Source organism: Equus quagga, chromosome 10, assembly GCF_021613505.1.
Source record: "Equus quagga isolate Etosha38 chromosome 10, UCLA_HA_Equagga_1.0, whole genome shotgun sequence".
Lineage (NCBI taxonomy): Eukaryota > Metazoa > Chordata > Mammalia > Perissodactyla > Equidae > Equus > Equus quagga.
Window position 1 is genome coordinate 90,393,792 of NC_060276.1, and position 15,724 is coordinate 90,409,515.

General features: G+C 51.6%; 1 protein-coding gene and 1 long non-coding RNA gene across 4 annotated transcripts in view; one reads left to right on the top strand and one right to left on the bottom strand.

The window, feature by feature from the left end:
* Positions 1 to 15,724, top strand: part of BCOR (BCL6 corepressor) — a 114,957-nt gene that overhangs the window by 42,817 nt on the left and 56,416 nt on the right. The gene's annotated exons all lie outside the window — the stretch shown is intronic.
* Positions 8,296 to 15,703, bottom strand: LOC124245555 (uncharacterized). Its single transcript, XR_006890275.1, has 3 exons — positions 15,507 to 15,703; positions 11,030 to 11,197; positions 8,296 to 8,801 (listed from the first exon to the last, which is right to left on the bottom strand). It is a non-coding gene; the product is annotated as an uncharacterized LOC124245555 (long non-coding RNA).

The window sequence follows — 15,724 nt, forward strand, 5'->3', positions numbered from 1 at the left end:
TTCTGGCCTTGGGATAGTTAGTACTGGGCAGCAGTGGGGCACCTTCTGATTTACCAATGGGAGTTGTCGGATGCATGGGCGTTGGATCCACAAGGTCTCCCATGGTTCCCTGAGACCCCCTATCAGCCCAGCCCATGTCCCTGGGCTCAACTGGAAGCTTCTTGGGCTCTGAATGGGAACACCTGGCTGAAGACATAATGTCTTCAGGACAAACACCCTGGGGTGGGGCCCTTGGGAAGCCCATTTGTGTTGGGGTGGTGAACCGAGTGGCAGCTAAGAAAACACAGGTGGCGAGTGACTATTGTGGACGTGGTTCTTCCACCTCATGTTCAGGAGTGAGTCCCTTCTCTGACCCAGCTTTCTTCACCGCAGGCCTGAAAAGAGTCCAGGAGCTGAGGAAAGGTCAAAGGGAGACCATCTGGGCCCGTTCTCGGGCTCCCAGGGGAAGGTGGGGGAGAGGCTGCCTTCCGGAGCTGCATTTGAGGGTGGCTCAGCATTAAAAGGGAGGCGAGGCTCCAGTTGGTGCCAGACTGGTTAGGATTTGCCCAACAGCGTACCCTGGGAAGGCAGGACCAAAGAGGGGGGAGCTGTTCTGTGTCTGCTACAATTTGCTGTCATTTGGGAAGGGCGTGGTTGAGAGCTCGCTCGAGGAAGGGCCCCTTTACCCCTCTTGCTCACACTCTTATTCTGGAAAAAGGCGGTGAGGCCTGTGTTTGGCAGTCTGAGGAAGCTGCTCTCTCTGGTCCTCCTGCTTTTCCTTCTGGGGCTTCCTTCACCTCCCCCATCACCACCACTAGCCTCATGGTTGGGCAACCGTGTTGTTCAGAGCAGGGCATGGTGAGGCTTGATGCCGCACAGCAATGCAACAGTTTAGCTGCCAGAGCTCACAGTGGGCTCCTGCTATGTGCCTGACACTGAGCTAAGGGCAAGAAATGGTCCACAGCCTCCAGGATGCTGGCTGGGGAGCACAAGTTGATGAGCACACAGCATGGGCCCGAGTAAGTGATACATGTGTCAGCACCTTAGGAATCCATGGGAAGGCAGGTCTCGGAGGACTGGGGAGGCCAGGAGAGGGCTCCTGCACTGAGTAACTAGGCTAGGCCGGACTGCGGGCTGCCCATCCTGTCACAGCTCTGTGCCTCAGTTTCCCCATCTGTAACACAGGGGTAACGAGGTGCCCCTCTCAAAGTGTCGCCATGAGGATGAAATGAGGGGGTGTGGATAAGCACTCAGCAGGGGCTGGTCCTAGTCAGCCCTTAATCAGGTCAGTCTTCACATGTTAGGGGTTTGCATCAGCAGGGGCCAAGGAAGGAGGGAGGGGCGCCTGGGGAATTGCCCCTGGGGAATTGCTGAGGGAAGATGGAGATGGAGTCATGGAGAAGAAGTCAGCAGGAGGCCAGAGGGAGAGTGGTGGGAGGGACAGCCTGCTCCAGGGGTGGGTTCTGTACTCCTTCCTACCCCGGGTAAGGACTGGAGAGCTTCTGCCCCTGCCCTACCCCCACCTCCCCAAGGCCTCCCAGCTCCTCCCCCCTCCAGACTGTTTCACCTTCTCCCTGAGGCATTTCCTGGCAGCTCCACCCAAGGTTCTTTCTTTTTCTTACATACCTGGTCTGGCCCCAGCCCCACCACCGAGGTCTAGCCCCCCATTATATGATCAGCTCCTCCTTTTCTACTCACTGGGGCAAACAGCCCCTTTCTCCTTAAGCGTCAAAACTTAGGGGAGAGGAAAGACCATCAGTTTGGAAGTCCAGGCCCACTAGCTTTGTGACCTTAGGAGAGCTACTTAACCTCTCTGAGTCTCAGTTTCCTCATCTTCAAAAGAGGGTAGTAATTGTGACTAGTGGCTTGTTTTGACTATACTTCCATGAGGATTAAATAAGAGAATGCATTAAATATGTACCTAGTACTTAGTAGATGCTTAATAAATGGCAACTATTTCCACAGTGATTCTACAGCTGTGTATCTGGAAGGTGTCTAATTAAAGGACATCCAGGGATCTGACTGGCAGAGGTGGCCACTTGTTAGAGGGCAGATAAAGAAATGGAGGTCATCCTCTTCCTTGATTCAGGGAGCTCCCTGCCCCCTTTACCTCCTGAGAGGTACCCTGTGTGTACCCCAGAATTGAAAACAGCAGGCGCAGACACAGTGCTGGGGCAACCCAGAGGTAGCTGGGAAGCCTCGAGAGAAGAAACAATTGTGGATAAAGGTTTTCGGTGAGCAAGATTGGCCCTGAGCTAACATCTGTTGCCAACCTTCCTCCGTTTTTTTTTCTCCCCAAAGCCCCAGTACATAGTTGTATATCCCAGTTGTAAGTCATTCCAGTTCTTCTATGTGGGGCACCGCCACAGCATGGCTTGATGAGCTACGGTATGTAGGTCCATGCCCAGGATCAGAACTGGCAAATCCCCAGCCACTGAAGCAGAGTGCGTGAACTTAACCACTCAGGCATGGGGCTGGCCCCTGGATAAAGGTTTTTCCCATTTAATGGAGTACTTTGCCCAATATTCACAAAAACATATTTGCTTCTAAAACTTTCAGATGGAAACCTTCCTACAGTATGTTTCTATGAGATGTATCAGTTTGTTGTTGCTGTGTAACAAACCACCCTAGAACATAGTAGCTTAAAACAACAGTTTCTCCTTCCTCACTCTTGGGTGTGTTGGCCAGGTTGAACATGCAGCTTCAGTCAGCTAGAGGACAGCTAGTGGAGGCACAAGATGGCCTCACACACAGTCTGGCAGTTGGTGCCCGCTCTCAGCTGGGGGGAACTGTGGCTCTCCTCCCTGTCACCTCGCATCCTCTAGTACACGAGACTGGCTTCCTCACAGTGACATTTTCAGAACTGCCTGAGAAGGTGAAGCAGGTGGCTGCAAGGTCTCTTAAGGGCTTGACTCAGAAGTCACACAGGATCACTCTGCCACGTTCTGTTGGTCAGAGCGAGTCACCAGGCCAGCCCAGATTCGAGGGCAGAGGAGATCGAGTCCACCCTGTACTCGTTTGCTCGGCTGCCACAACAAAGACTGTGCGGCTTAAACAGCACAAATGTACTGTCTCAGAGTTCTGGAGGCTGCAACTCCGAGATCAAGGTGTCAGCGGGGTTGGTTTCTCCTGAGGCCTCTCTCCTTGGCTTGTGTCTTCACGTGGTCATCCCTCTGTGTGTGTCTCTGTGTCCATGTTTCCTCCTCTTATAAGGACACCAGTCGTATTAGATTAGAGCTCACCCTAATGACCTCATTTTACCTTAATTACTTCTTTAAAGCCCTATGCCCAAATATAGTCACATCCTGAGGTAGGACTTCAACCTAGGGGTTAGGATTTCAACATATAGATTTTGGGGACACAATTCAGCTCATAACACACCCCCTTGGTGGGAGGAGCTGCAAAGAAGTCGTGGCCATGTTTAACCTACTACAGGAGATGACACGGTGCCCACCATAGTAAGTGCCCAAACGTGCCAGCTGCTAGTAATACCATATCTGCTATTTTATTACCTGCCCCTTGTGCGGTTAGTGAGGACAAAATCCAACGACAGGCCTTAAACTCTCCAGACTCGCTCTCTCCAGCAGACACGCCCCTTCCCCCAGGCACCACCCCTAACACATCACTGCTGGGCCCCCCAACAGGCCACAGGGACCTGGCCTGCCTTTGCCACCAATTTTCCTGCTCGCTCAGCTGGCCTTGAGTGGGCTGTGTGGGCAGCTTCCTGGAACAGGACAAGCCAGCCTGGCCCTAGCTGCCTTTATCACCGCCACCCCTCCACCCCCCCATGTAAACCCTTCCATCTTCCGTCTGACCTGACGCTTCCCTCAAGGTGCCTGGAGGGTCTTTTCCAGGGCAGTCTCCCTTGAGAGCACCTATACTCATTCCCATGGTGCCTGACTTATACATTGGGGGTGTTTAATAAGTGTTTGTAGAATAGGATTGATCTCAGAGATTTCTCCTATCACAGCTGCTCTGGTGCTCATTCCTCCCCTCTGAGGCCTCTGCTCCTTCCCCCGAATCCATTCCACAGCTGCCCTTCCTCACCATGTGGCACCCTCAAAGATGCGGGGTTTTGACGTTGAACCTGACTTTTCCCTGTTGTGGATTGGTGGAATGCTGGTGCTGGGGAGGGAAAGCATTTCTGCTCTCTCTGAACCTCCTTACACACACACACACACACACGCACACACACACCCCAGGAAGCCATCCTGCACCCCTGCCCGCCTCTCCACCCAGGCTGTGCCCCTGCACTTCCAGAGCAAGATAAATGAAGGAAAGTAAGACACAGCTGCAGGTACAGCCACCCCAAGAGAAATGAGAACGTGTGGAAGAAAACAAGGAGAAATGGCATGGAGTTCGGAGACGTCAAGCTCCAGATTACTTGCGGCTCTGATGGGCACGCAGCACAGCTCAGGGACACGGTGGGGGTGGCAGCCCAACAGAAAGGCTGACAAAGCCACCACCCACTGCCAGAGCTGTGACTCTGCGGGGCAGTCAGACTTCAGTTCCATCTCTGAACACCGTTATGAACTGACAGTGAATGTGCAGAAACTTTCACCAAAAGACGTGCTTCACTGACGGCAGCGTCCCTGCCGACTCTGCGCAGCCCCCTCCATCCACAGTGCCTTGGTGGAGGGTCCCCGAGACCCTTTCTCAACCCCCGTGCCCGCCCCTACCATCGCACACACAGCTTGGTGGCAGGCCAAATATGCTACCTCCATCCAGAAGGGGAAGTCACCAGGGATTTCAGGAAAGGGCAAAAATGGGGATTTCTGATCCCCGCGGTTCTTTTTTTTCTTAAGTTGCTGCTTGGCCCTCAGTGGACGTCTTGAAACCTCTATAAAGGAAGGACAGTGAGCGTCCGAGACTCCCAGGCCTCCGAGTTGCCCCGGGGCCCAGCAAAAGGGTCAGATGTGCTAACTGCCTCGCTGTGGCCAAAAGCTCCTGCCGTGCCGAGCAGTGTCGCTAAGCCAGAATGGATTTTCCAAACAGTCTGGCTGTCAGTCCGGCCCGAGGCAGCAGTGAGTAGTGACAGGCTAAGTGTGACGCTGGGCTGTGGGCCTTTTCAACGAGCACACTCTGCTTCTCTCTGAACTCTGAATTGTCTGCTCAGAAATAGAAAACATCTCTGCCTTGGTGGTGAGGGATCTAAGCCCTGGTGACAGGGGAGTTGAAATTCTTGGGACCGGCGGCCGAGGGCTGCTAAGAATATCCAGCCACAGAGCTGACCACAGCCAGTTAACGCCCCACGTGGCGGCTTCCGTGGCCCTTCAGGCATAAGAGGAAGGAGCTTACTAGGCAGCCGGTGCTCATGACGTCCCACAATTGGAAGCGTGTAGACACAGAAGTAAAGAATAAGGTAAAGTGACATTAAAAAAAAAAAAAAAGCCCTTCCAGCCCTTAAGAAATATATAATGTGAGAAGGGAGGACATGGACCCGCCACAAGGGACTTACTGTATGTTACAGAGCAAAGCAAAGGCAACCATACCAAAGGGACCGGTGGCGAGCCACCTCCCATGAGGCTGGGAGGCTGCAAATGCCAACAAGCAAGCCCACCCTGGCTTCTCGCAGCCAGCTGGGGTGCATCTTGTGGCCTGGTAGCGGGTGGCCCGATGGGGAGCCCAGGACACGCGGGCCCTCCTGTAGATCTCAGTTTCTGCATCTGCGAAGCAAGGGGTTGGGTCAGTTTCATAAATGTTTTTCGCCTCTCAGACCCTCTGGAACTCCGATGCATGCACCCCCAGGAAAATGGACACAGGCGCTGAGGCCACCATTTTTGTGCCACGTAAAGGGTTGCCCAGCCCCAAGCAGACCATCTAAGGATCTCAAGTGAAGGTTCTGAGGTCTTGGTTTAGGGGAGGGGGTGTTATTGGAGGTCTGGCGAGGGCTGGGAAGATTCAAAGAGAAAGCGGGATTGAAGGAGGGGCAGAACTGAAATATGTACTCCTTCATTCAACAAATGCCATGAGCGTCAACTGTGCGCAAGCACAACGGATGCAACCGCAAAGAAAACACAAGGGGTCTTGGGTCTTGTGGGACTGCTATTCTAGCTGGAGAGACAACCCCCTCTGATCCGGCCTTAAAGGCTGGTGTCCTTCTCTTCCTCAAGTAGTTCAAGGTCAGTCCTACTTCAGGGCTTTTGCTTTTCAGCTGCCTGGGGCTCTCTTTCCCCCACACTCAGACAGCTGGTCCCTTCTCAGCTCAAAAGCCATCCCTGGATGAGGCCTCACTGGCCATCCTGGCTAAAGATGCCCCTCTCTCTCACCCCTCGCAGCCACACTGCCCTGGGTCATCTTCTTTGGGGCACGTAGCATCATCTGAAATTATCTTCTTCTTTTTTTAAAAAAATTTTTTTTTAAAGATTGGCACCTGAACTAACAACTGTTGCCAATCTTTCTTTTTTCCTGCCTTTTCTCCCCAAATCCCCCCAGTACATAGTTGTGTATTTTCAGTTGTGCGTCCTTGTAGTTGTGGCATGTGGGATGCCGCCTCAGCGTGGCCTGATGAACGGTGCCATGTCGGCGCTGAGGATCCAAACCGTAGAAACCCTGGGCCGCTGCAGCGGAGCACACGAACTTAACCACTGGGCCACGGGGCCGCCCCCTGAAATTATCTTCTTTATTTGCTTTCTTTTTATGGTCCATCTGCCATAGGACAGGGACATTGTCTCTCCGGTTCTCCACAGTGCCCTGGCACCCGGCACAGTGCCTGGCACAGAGCAAACACCTGTCAAATGTGCAAGGAACCCAATGAACTAATTATAGACTTCACAACAGACTGCTGTGAACCGTGAGGCCTGTGATGTGGGGTAGGGCAGGGTGGTTCGGGAGGTGCAGCTGGGGCACCAACCTGGTTCGGGGAAGGTGTCCTAGAGGAAGTGCTGTTTGAATAGAGCTCTGAGTGGCTAGGCAAAGGGAGTGGAGGGAAGCTGCATCTGGGCTAGCTTCTGGGAAGGCCCCGATGTGGAAAAGGACTAGAAACAGAAGCCGGGAGCAAAGGTCTGAAGAGCAGGGCCTGGTGGGCTGGCTGAGGGTTTTCATCTTTATCTCCACACGGAAAACCATGGGAGCGCCATTGCTCGGGCCACACGAGCTGCCTTCCCTTCGCGCTCTGATCCCTTCTCCTCCTCCACACTCTGGGCCCCCTGGAATCCTGGGTGTTCCTTACACACAGCGGGCACTCTTCTGCCAGAGGGCCTTTGCACTGGCTATGTCTCTGCCTGCAGCTCTCTTCCTCCGGAAATCCTCTTGGCTCACGCTCTCATCTCCTCAAGTCTTTGGTCACATCTGACCTTCTCAAAGAGGCCTCCCCACCCCCCCACCCCCCGTGAATTCTGGAACCCTCTCACCACCCTCTGCCCTCCTGATGCCCCTTCCCTGCTCCCACTGTTCCCAGAGTGCTGTCTACCACCCAAGGTAATTTTATGCTCTGTTACCTTTATTGTTTATCATCCATCTCTCTCCTGCTGGAATATAAGCACCTTGAAGGCAGGCATCCGATCTGTTCCCCAGGGCAGGCTGAGGGCCTGGAAGTGCACCTGGCACCCGGTAGCGGTTGGTATCCTGGGGGGCGGTTGTTGCGTTGGCTGCTGTGTGGGAAATGGACTGCAGAGGGGCAGGAGTAGATGAGGGGGACCGGTTAGGAGGTCGTTGCCATGGCTTAGGCAAGAGCTTGTGCTGGGCAGGCGCTGGATACAGAGGGGATGTGTGATTCCTAGAGCTGCATAGAGGATTTGGGGAGGAGTTAGGCCGTCAGAGAGGTCAAAGGCGACTTCCAGGTTCCCGAACTGAATTTTCTGCAGAACTGCATGTTATGACCAGCTGGATGGGGGGACCAGGGAGAAGAAGCAAGGCTAGAGGAAGGAAGGGTGAAAGGAGTTCCTGGAGGGGAACGTGCGCGCACAATTGGAGAAAGGCTGGGCCTGTGTCAGGGATGGCCAACAGTCCACTTTGGCTGGAGTGGAAGGAAGTTCCTGCAGAGGAGAGGAAGAGAGAGGGAAGACAGGATGGGGAGCCTGGCTATCTGCTGATGCTGCCTACCTTCCCCTCTCCCTCGGGAGTCCTGGGCTGTGGGCAGGGCGGCTGCGAAGCGGCACTGTGAACCCTCAGGGTGAAGATGGCGCATGTGGCCCGCGCGTCACTCTCTTATGGAGCAGAAAGTTTGCTTCTGTTCACGTGGTTTTAAACTGTGCTTCCTGGCTGTCTCTAGAACAACCTCACTGCCCTCCCCTCGCGCCCCGAGTGGTCCCCTCTCCTGCAGCCAGGTCTCCTGTCCAGAGCTCGAGAGCGGCTATAAGCCTTACTCTTCCCCAGTCTGTTTATGTATTTTTTAATTTATTGTATTTTTTATTTTGTTAACATTTTATCGACGTGCAGCACGCAGACAGAAAGGTGTATAAATCCTAAATGTACAGCTTGATGAATTTTTACAAGCTGAGCACACCCGTGTAGCCAGCATCCAAATCAAGGTGCAGAGTATGCCCAGCCCCCCAGAAGTCCCCCTTGCGCCCCCTCCCAAGGGGTATGCCCCTCTCCATTGTCCCCCTTCCTCCACGTAGCCCCTACACTGGCTTCTGACACCTTCGATTGGCTTGGCCCCCTTTAAAACTTGATGTAAATGGAACACTATTGTGCACAGTCGTTTGAGGCAGACTTCTTTTGCGGAACGTTTCATTTGTGGGATGCGTCCTTGTTGCTGTGTGTGCTTGCATTTTCAAAACGGTCTCCCAGCAGCCTCCCACGTGCGGCAAGTCTTGAGGGCTGAGCTTCCAGAGCCCTGTCTGGCCGGTGGAATCCTTCGAGAAAAACTTGGAGAAGCCCTAGTAGAGGCAGAAAATGATATGCTAAGCAGTGTGCTGGGTGCCGCCAGGGATCAAAAAGGGGAAGTTGTGGTGCGAAGGGAATGCAGGGGAGATGAGACTGGATCTAGAGAGTTGGCCGGGTTCTAAGAGGGTCTTGAACTGCAAGAGGAGGAAGGAAAGTAGCTCACTGAGGGAGGGAGAGAGAGGTCTGGAGGGGCGTGACTTCTTGCCTCCCCAAAGGATATCCTCCATGCTACCCCGCCACCCTTCAGGAAGTCTCTCTTTAGCTAAAGGTTGAAGGGGGTCCTTGCCTTGGGGGAAGAGACAATTCAAGTTCCATTGTCCCAGTGTCTGGGAAGATTTTTCAGTGTGGGTGTGTGTGAGAGAGAGAGAGAGACAGAGAGACAGAGACAGAGAGCGAGAGCGAGAGAGGGCGCGCACTTCTTGGGAACCCATTTCTCAAACAGTAATTCCTAGGGAGCCCCATGCCAGATGGGCAGTGCTGGCTTACGCCTGCATGCTGGCGGGTGGGGAAGGGAGGGAGAAGGGGTTGCGAGGGAGGAGGAGTCCTCAGAGATTGGCAGAGGCCTTTGAGAATTTCAGAATTCAAAGTCCAGAGAGGGTGAGTGACTTGCCCAAGGTCACACACCGAGGGAGCCAGCGTTAGAAACCGGATCTCTTGTCCCCTCCACCATTCTTTCCATTTCTGTGGACCGCTCCCTCACTTTACAAAGAGCCTAGTGTTACCACTAAAAGGGCAGAATTACCTCATTTTTGAAAGGCGTTATAAATTCAGTCCTCCTATGTGGACTGGGGCAAAGGTGTGTGAGCAGGCATGACATTATAACTCATGTCCCACTTCTATTTATCTTTGCTGGGTTTTGTGTATCTTTGGAAGCAGCCTTAAATCATTACTGGAACAAAGTAGGGAGAAAAATAATAATATATAATTACAAATGAGGAACAGACCATATGATCCTATTAATTGCCTCGCCTGCCATCCTTAGTTTTGGTATTTTCAGAATAATTAAAAGATTAGGCTTCCACTGGTGGAGGGGGTAGGTTACCACTGAATGCTAATCATACCCCCTAAGTCACATCACCGACTCCAGGAATGGCCCAGTGCCACCTGCCGCCTGTGACGCTTTCTGAGTAACACCGAGGGCTGTGCTCCAGTCTCTGAGTATTTACTCTCTTCTGAGGAGAAACTCTGGCAACGGCTGTAAAATAAACCCCAAAGCAAGGAAGAGGCCGAGGAGAGGAAATACTCGCTGGTGCATTAATCATAGTCGTCAGACCTAGAGCAGAGGACAGAGGCTGGTTCGAGGAAAGACAGAACCTAAATTATCTTGGAGATTGATCTTCCCTCCTCCTCGCTCCCTCTGCCAGCAAGCAGGTCAGGAAGGTCCCCGCGCAGCCACTGACACTGAAAGGGCGAGGACATCCGCCCACTGGCTAGTGTGGTTTGTCCAAGAGAGCAGGGCTGGGCTCTCCGCACTCTGTCACAGGGATCCTACCAGAGCTGTTGCTCGCCCTGAACGGGCCTCATCTTGGAAAGCTACAGAGGAGAAGAGGCATCTCAGAGGGACCTGCTGGACACAGTCTGTGCTGTCATGTCCTCCGGGGACATCGTTTGCATGCCAGGATGCAGTGAAGACCATTTCCTTCAGATCCCAATAAAGCACCCAATTATGATGAGCCGGTGGAATTGGCAGAGTAATGAAGCTGACCACAGGTGCCAGGAAAGTCCGAAAGACAGCGCGGATAAAAGTTGGGGCTCTAGGAATCAGGCAATGAGTGTCCAGGCAAGCGGGCACGCTAATTATCCTCTAAGCCTCAGTTTCCTCATCTGTGAAATGGGGAAATAATAGTACCTTTATTATAGGGTAGCTTTCTCTATGAAATAAAATTATTAATGCATATAAAGTGTTTAGAATTGTGCCTGACTGAGAGTAAGCTCTTACTAAATCCTAGCTATTCTTCTAAAAGTTGAAAAAAGCTAATGACTCCTAGCCCCAAATCTCTAGAGCTGTCCAGCTTCAGAAGGGCTGTGTGGTGGCTTCTTCCTTTATGATCCCTTCCCTGCGCCAGCTCTCCCCATGGTAAGAGCAGAGTCATCTTTATGGAAGCTCAAAGTAGGAAAAAATGTTGCCCAGAAGTATAAGATTCCAAGGTGTTTATAATCCACTTGTTCTGGGGAGGAAGTCTTTCCCTTGAACTTGGCCCTACACTTTTTCAGAGCTTACCTGGGAGGAAGGCAACTCTTCACTCAGATGATAAATTCTTAGATTCCCATGGTGAACGTAACGGATCAGCTGAGACCTGCTGATCCCAGAAAGAGACAAACTCCTTTCGCGATATTTACTGCAGTTGGTGAGTTGCCAGGACGACCCCAGAAGGACACGATTGGAGAGCTGTATAGGATCGAATCCCAGAAATAGTTTAAGGTGTGAGGGAACAGTGCATGCGTGTGGGAGGCAAGCAATAGACTCTACTGGAAAGCGCCCAGGTTTGGGGTCAGGTAGAAGCCCCGTGGCTGGATTAGCTATGTATTTTGGGGGCAATTGTAAGAGCTTTAGTTTCCTTAACTATAAAATGTGAATCGTGATACTTAACCCATAGGGTTATTTTGGGGCTTACGTGAGGTAACTTGGAAATGTACCTAATACAGTAACTGAAAAGAGTGAAGGTCCTTAATAAACAGTAGCTATTTTTATCATGTAGGGATTTGTCATCCTCACTTGCTTTGCTATCAAATGCATTGTAGCGGCACAGTTACTGTTAGAAGTCAAAGGGCATAGAATTGAGAGAACTCCAACTGCCCAAGATCAAGTGTAACCAGAACCCACTCTTCTGGTTTCTGAGGGTCTCAAGAAGCAAAACAGCTTCCATCTTTTGCCGCCAAATGGTTGGCAAGAGGCAAAGGACTCTAAGGAGTTCTGGTTTGGGCTCTGTCTTGCTCTCGGCTAGGATGTCCCTCTCTCATCTCCCGGGGATGACATTCTGCAGCACTTAGCAAGGATAGGACGTCCAAGGCCTCCGCACAATTGTGCACACCCAGAAACCTCGGCTCCTCTGACACGGACCTGTAGCCACGCACCCCACACTCCCATGGGCCTCCCCTGGACCTCCCCAGACCATAATGGCACCTCCGGCTTCATGCTTCACTTTCCAAATTTCTTCTGCCTCAATCCTCACCAGAACGACAGAGCCACTCCCTGCCCGCCCAGCATCCCCTTTTCCAGAAGCACACGCCTACAGTTGTCTTGCTTTCTTGAACTTGGTTTCTTCTCTGGCCATGATATAGGATATAGAATCAGTTAGCAAAAAGGTATTAAGCATTCTGTCATTCGCTGATTGTTTATCAAATTTTTTTTTAGCATCTATACAGGCCAGGTACCATGCTAGGCACCATGAGATGCAGCTGCGAACAACATTATGAGAACATTACGTTTATATGTGCTCATTGCTGGACATCGATGCAAACTTAGTAGATGGTGATGATGCGCTCTGTCCTTACAGAGTGTACAGTCTTGTTGGAGAGATGACAGCCCAGGGAGAAACACTCAGAGCCTATTAAGGAGCTGACAACAGGCCTGTGTGCTGGTCCTCAGAGGGTGAGATAGACAGTGGCAAGCTACGACGTGGCAGGGATTGTAAGCCTTGTTAAGGAGTTTGGGTTTTGTTCCAAGTGCAGTGGGAACTAGTGGGGTAGTGACATGTGACATGTTTTCAAAAGACCCTTCTAGCTGCCATGTGGAGGATGGGTTGGAGGGAGGTGACAGTGGCAGCACAGAGACCAGCTGGAATAATAATTCTGTATGCTAATCCAGGCAAGAGAAGATGGTGGCCTGGCCTAAGGTGGATGTGGGACAACGGGAAGAAGTGGGCTTATTTGCTAGAACACTTGGAAGTAGAATGTTATTTTAGCCTTGCAGTGAACCAGAGGAAGGTAAGGTGGGAGATGAAAGAGACAGGCCAAGAATGACCTGTCCAGGATTCTGCTTTAAGCGCTTGAGTGGCTGAGATATTTTCTGTGATAGGGAAGGGAGTTGGGACAAAGGGCAGGTGGCAAGGGAAGAGCTTGTCCCTTTCTAAGGGACAGTTTGTCCAGCTTACTGCTGTTTCCCCAGCACCCACCACAGAGCCTGGCATCTAGTTAATACCCCCAAATATTTGTAGATTCATTAATTTTTTTAAGAGAATTCACTTTTAGGCATGCTAGAGGCAGTGAAGCAGAGTGGCTAAGAACATGAACTCTGGAGACAGGACTGCCTGTGTTTGAATCCTAGTGCCACCATTTTCCGAGTGACGTTGGGAATGTTCTGTCACCTTTCTGTCTCAGTTTCCTCATCTGTAAAATGTGGATAATAATTCTACCTACCTTATAGGGTAGTCGTAAGGATTCACAGTTAATTTAGAGCAAGTGCTTAGAAGAGTGCTGCCGGCACTATGCAAATGTTAGCTGTTGGCATGACTAAGCTGGACAGAGACTGCCAAGCGCAGAGGTCAGGTCTGCAGTTTGATATGGGGGTCTGGAACTGGGGAAAAAATTTAGGAGTCATCAGCAAGTAGGTGGTATTTAAAGCCATCGGCCTGGATGAGACTGGGGCGAAAAGGGGAGGATTCAGGCCCAAGCAACCAGTAGAGCACAGAGAAGAGTCCAGAAAGAGACTCAGGTAGGATGAAAACCGTGTGTGTGCCGCATCTGGGAAGCCAAGAGCAGTTTAAGGGGGGAGTGGTCTGGGGCGTTGAGTGCTTCCAAGGCCAAGGAAGGACTGAGACCCCCCCACCCCCACTCCTGGCAACAGGGAAATGACTGGTGATCTTGAGTTCTTTCTGCAGAATGGCCAGGGAGGATGGAGGTGTGGGGTGAAGAGTGTGATAAACGTTGTATCTAGACAGTGAAATTCCATGAACCTTGACACAGACAAGGCCCATCTCCAAGTGCTGATAGAAAATGACCTGCAAGATGTATCGATAAGTTTCATAGGTGAGATACAGAATAGCTTGTGCAGTGTTCCCGTTTCTGAAAATGAAACTGGAGGGCATGCAGATGTACAAAGAAAAGTGGTGGTAGGGGGTGCTCCCCAGGAGTGTTCAGGATGTTTACCGCACCTACAAATATGTGTCTACATTCTCCCCTACTTTGTTTTTACATAAACTGTAACATACCCAAATCGTAATATACTATATACATCCGTTTGCTCTGCACCTATGTTTTCCGCTTAACAACAGACCTTAGGGGTCATTCCATATCAGTACACAGACAGAGCAGATCTTTATTTTTAAAATAGCTACAGAATATTTCATTGCACGTATGCAACATCAATGCCATTGCTGGATGTTTAGCTTGTTTCTAACGTTATGCTGTTACAAACAAAGCTGCATTTATCTCCAAATCATAGAATAACTTCAAACCTAGCTGATTTTTAGAGTGTACACAAGGTAAGAAAATGGAAATGCTCCATGGATGTAGACAGCTCCTTTGAGAAGTACAGCTGTGCAGGGGAACAGATAAATAGGGAGCCGAGGAAGGAGATGTGGGGTCAAGGAAGGGCATTCTGAAGATGGGAGATGCTTCAAGGGAATGAATAGACAGGGTAATTCAATAAAGAGCACATGAGTTGGGGGAGGGGGCAGCCAGGAAGAGCTTCTGCAGGGATATTGTAGCAGGTGTAGGAGGATGACAAAATTACCAGAGGAGGCCCTGTGCTGAGTGCTGTGGGAACACCAGGATGGATGGACAAAGGCCTTCAGGAAGGTTCCACTCGAGCAGGGAAGCTACCATGTTTCACAAATCAGTTGCAATATCGTTAGAAAGTCTTGATTCTGTTACCCAGGTACAAAGATCTACAAACTTCCCACTGGGGTGCTTGCTCACATAATCAGCACTTCCCTGGGTTCCTGAGAAGACGTTAACCGAGGGAGAGGAGGATGATATTTTGCTTGAAATGTGTAGATTTTCCCATAGGGATTAAATGACATGCCCTGGAAGGCTTAAAAAAAAATCGGAAATAAATAAATAAAAATCCCAGGAAGAATTTATATTCCTGATGGCTTTGCTGATGGTCTTGTAAATTGTATATTTAATCAAAGGCACTTGAATGTCTTTTTTTTTTAACTATTGAAGAGCCATTTAAATGTCAACATAAGTGATTCCCTCCCAAATAGTGCTGTTTATACATTACTTCTCCTAATAGACCATAATGATTCATAAGGAGGCATTTCGCGCCTCTAAATTGTAGGCCTATTGAAATATAAATTAAGATGATAAATAATTTGACCTTACCTGAGAGTACTAAGTATTTACATGTGTCAAATACGAAATTACCCTCAATATCAGGGTCCCTAAAAAGGCAGCCTTCCTCTCTTGCTGAATTCAATAAATGAAAGGGGTTTAGAAATTTCCTTTCGAGTGTGGAGGAAAGAGTGGGGCAGGCACAAAGGAACGGGCCCGGGGACCGGCCCTCCTCGCCCCGCTCCAGACTGCCCACGGGCTGGGGGGCCGACCCTCCCGGGCGTGGAAGGCGGGTGCCGGCCGCCCCCGCGCCGCGCGCTCCCCTCCTCCCGCCCCGCCGCTCGAGTTTCTAAACATGGAGTTTCCACAGGAACTTTGCCAGGCCGAGCTCGCAGCCCTCCCGGGTCCCCGCCGCGGGATTCGCCAAGTCGGCGGCGCCGCGCGGCCTCCCCGCCCCTCGCCCCCTCCGGGGAGCTGCTGACCTGGCGGCCTCCTGCAGCTCCGCCAAGCCGCTCCGCCGGGTTCACAGCCCAAGAAGGCGCGGAGTCTCCCGGGCTCGGCGCCCCCGCCCGCCCCTGCCCGCGCCCCGGAGGGGAGCAGCTGCGCGCCCTCGGCGGGGCCCGAGCGGAGCCTGTCCGCGGGGCCTGACCGTCCGTGCGCCGCCGCCTGCGCTCGGGGCCCGCGGCTCGGCGAGCTCCCC